The sequence below is a fragment of the Electrophorus electricus genome, unplaced genomic scaffold, assembly GCF_041902795.1.
Source record: "Electrophorus electricus isolate QZ-2024a unplaced genomic scaffold, ASM4190279v1 Scaffold44, whole genome shotgun sequence".
NCBI classification, from domain to species: domain Eukaryota; kingdom Metazoa; phylum Chordata; class Actinopteri; order Gymnotiformes; family Gymnotidae; genus Electrophorus; species Electrophorus electricus.
In genome coordinates, this window is record NW_027658735.1 from 60523 (window position 1) to 64366 (window position 3844).

General features: G+C 39.2%; 1 long non-coding RNA gene across 1 annotated transcript; it reads left to right on the forward strand.

Annotated features, from left to right (window-relative positions):
• Positions 1–1883: 1883 nt before the first annotated feature.
• On the forward strand, positions 1884–3430 carry LOC145656061 (uncharacterized). The gene is made up of 3 exons (XR_014121846.1): positions 1884–2047; positions 2779–2862; positions 3242–3430. It is a non-coding gene; the product is annotated as an uncharacterized LOC145656061 (long non-coding RNA).
• Positions 3431–3844: the final 414 nt, after the last annotated feature.

Genomic DNA, 3844 nt, shown 5'->3' on the forward strand with positions numbered 1-3844 from the left:
AGATACTTGAAATCTTTTACTAATCTTTCCCCAAATCCAGTAGGAGCTGCCTTTTACATTAACATGCCAGGATACAAACTGACTGGATGTTTAATCTTTCTAATGGGTAAGCTATATTCTTATAGTCAAGAAAGATATTTTTAAATTATTAATCAGTTAAGGAAGTCAAGCTATTCCATTTTGCTGAGATGAAGGAATATTGCATAACCCTGTACTGGCCAAATAATTAGATTTGATGTTCTATTTTGTGGATTAATCCCATAACTGAATTATTCACATGGTTTTATAGCCATGGTTAATACTTGCTGTCAAAATGCTGAGGTTCATAAGAACCTCTTTCCTTCATAAGGAAGCTTCCTGTTTTTGAAACAGGTAGTTTCAGCATACTAGCTTTTACTGCTCTCTATCTGTTTAACAAATGTTTTGTTGGATTTAACTACTTTCTACCTGGAAACTGGCAACTTCCATGGAAAACTATTTTATCATCACAAACTATATCTAAGGAACTACCACAAACATAAGTAATGTTAACATTTTGCTTTTTCATCATGACTTATGTTCTGCTTCAGAGCACTGAATGCAGCATGTTTATTCTTCGTCATTAGTGGCAGTTTTATCTGTGAGAAGTGTAGATGAATTGCTAGTCTGACAGACAGTACGCATCCAGACAGCAAGGCGAAAGGGTGACGTTACGGCAAAGTAGACGAGCTTCCACCAGCTCATGGGACCACTACACATCCCCAACATTAAGTAACAAAATCCCAGAGACCTTCTGCCTGTACTGGCCAGACTTCAGATCAGAAGGTGAGAGAATACAGTCATGTGTTGTGTGGCTCAGATTGTTCACACAGTTAGTAACAGTCCAAACACTTTAATTATACTGTACAGCATGAGACCTGGAAATGTGTGTATGTGTGTGTGTGTGTGTCTTCTCCCCAGGCTGAGCTCCAGCTTTGTACTGTCCATCATCAGAGAGATCTATCAGACTGGCTCTGCTCACTGTGTGTCCAGCTTGTTGAGTTCAGCAGAGAACTGCATCAACCTGAACAGCAGAGAGCTGGACTCTGTCCACTGTGCTGCCCTGCGCTTCACCCTCCAGCACTGCACAGCAGTCTCTCTCAGCCTGCTTTTCACCTCCATACCAAAGGCGGAGTTGGAGAGCATTGAGCCACTGCTCTAACACGTCTCCCATCTCAGGCTTGAACTTTTCTCACAATCAGAATTTTAACACAGAACTGGTCTGTTTAGGGAGTGTTATATAAATGTTTATGTACGTTTATGTGTTTTTCACGAGTTTCCTCAAAAGTCATTTTGTGCCAGCATCATTTAGGTTTTATTGAGACTCCTGTCAAGTAATCAGCAATATCCATGGATATTTACCTAGAATAAAATGACTTTCTGGAGGAAATTGGTAAATTTAAGTGAAATATTTATATTAATCCGAAATTAACTGCCCAGCCACTGTCTGTGTGTGTTTTATTTTCTCCGTGTTGACAGGAGACACACAGACACACACACACACTGACTCTGAGCACTGAGGACTGCAAAGTTGTCTCCATGGTCATCCAGAGAGTGAGCTCTCTCACACACACACACACACAGCTCACTCTACACGGCTGTGAGGGCAACTCTTCCCCATTTTACACACAGTCACCCTTCAGTAAGCCAATGACTCAACACCACACAAACTAGGGAAACATTCTGGAAAAGGGAAAAGAATTTTATCATTTGAAACAAAATGTGTGTAAATAGCATTAATGTTAGTAGTTATGTGAGTGTGTTAGTGTTTTGTGACTCTACATGTTGGTGAATGTTGAGTGTGTTCAGCTGCAATAAAGCCAGGCTGCTCCAGTTCCTGTCTCTTCTCTGTGTGGGGACTGATATGGCCTGTAGGTCACTGGCGCTGTTTCTGGAACATTCTGAAGGGCTGTCAGAACTGGACCTTAGCCACTGTCAGCTCACTGACCACTGCCTGCAGCTGCTGTTCCCACACCAGCACAAAGCCCACATCCTGGAGTGAGTGGACAAGCGGGAGGAGGAATGTGTAGTGAGTCTTGATTGTTGAGTGCACAGTGAACACTAACATAGATATAACACATTTTACTCTTTTTCTCACAATTTAACACAAAATCCGGCATGTGACTGAATATAGAAGCTGTGTGTGTTCATTGTAAAGCATTGTATGTTCCTTGAAAGGCTCTATATAAATGTAACTTTGCTCATTCAGTCATATCCTTTGTTCCTTCAAGGACTTATTTTTTTCAAAAGCAAACAACAAAAAGCTTGATTTTCTTGGTGATTTTATTTGGAAATGACGACCTCTCTCACTGGCTGACTGGTTCACTGATCACTGCCTGTACTTGGCAAGATGGACCTCTGTGGTCTACAAAATATCCAGACTGCTTGTAGAAACACATGTTCTCATTAAAAAGAGAAATAAGGCATAACAGACTCTTTATGATTTACAGTTTCATGCCTGATAGATAACAAGTCATGTGTACAAGAACTGAAATAAATGATATTTTGTTTAAAATGTCAGAATGCATAATTATCTGGCCATTAATGACTCAGGTCCACTGACACAAATATACTATTTATTTCTTTGCTTATTCATTCATTTGCTAATTCAGTCATTCGTTTATTCATTCATTCGTTCATTAATTTAATTCATTGATATATAAATCTACAGGTGTTTGTACTACTATGCGGTGATTTAGTAGAGGGAGGTGTGTTTGGGAATCCTGAACAATGTGGTAATTATAATCCATCTTATTTCAGCCTCAGTCACAATGACATCACTGATGTGTCAGCAAAGAGGATCTATGATACTTTCTCCACCAACAACAATATTCACACTGTGAGGTAACTGTGTGTGTGTGTTAAGGCATGTAAAATAAGGCTGTATTTATTTGAGTTTAAAATTTCAAATTTAAAAGCCTATTTTGATTTTATAGGCTCTTCAACAACAGAATTACAGGCATACAAATCTTCCTCTCAGACAAGTGCTTTGAAGTCTGGTGATGCTGATGTGTTGTTGGCACTGTAATGATGAGATTTGATTTTTCTAGATTATTGGGACTATCCAAATTATATTTTTGTTTTAAGTGAAAAAATGTAATGATTAAAAAACAAATTTTAGTTATCTTATACATTTTAAGATTACATATAAAAATCAAATACTCAAAATTTATTTATAAAGTACTTTTTAAAATTGTATTTTATTTTATTTTATTTACAACAGGTGCTATTACAAAGCAGCTTTTCAAATGTCCAAGTCCAAGCCCCCAGTAAGCAAGCCAAGGGTGACAGTGGCAAGGAAAAGCTCCCTAGAGCATGAGGAAGAAACGTCGAGAGGAACCAAGACTCAAAGGGGGTCCCATCCTCCTCTGGCTGTTTAAAGAGAGACATAAATAAAAAAATGAAATAAGCATTTAATGTTTAGTCCAACTTTCTGGAGCTTCTAGACTTGTGTGCATGTGTCCGAGACCCAAGTCGCAAGAGAACGTCCATTAAGGGCAAAAGAGAGTAGCTGGTTGGGGTGGAGGTGGTGTGGGCTACAACAGGGGACATCAGGGGATGATGGGAGTAGTCAAGGCATCTGAGACAGGATGAGGCTCAGTAACATCACGACATCAGGGGTAGGTGTACCTCGGCAGAGTCCACTATCAGTCCAGTGTATTAGAGCAATGATGTTTGATTCCTACTCAAAGAACATGTGATATTTCCAACATTCACTTTAGGTATCAATGAAGTTGTGACATCAAGCAAAGGAGGACAGTGAGACATGAGTAGACAAGCACAAGTTGGACTTATTAGGGACAATGAAACAAAACCTGAAGACAAG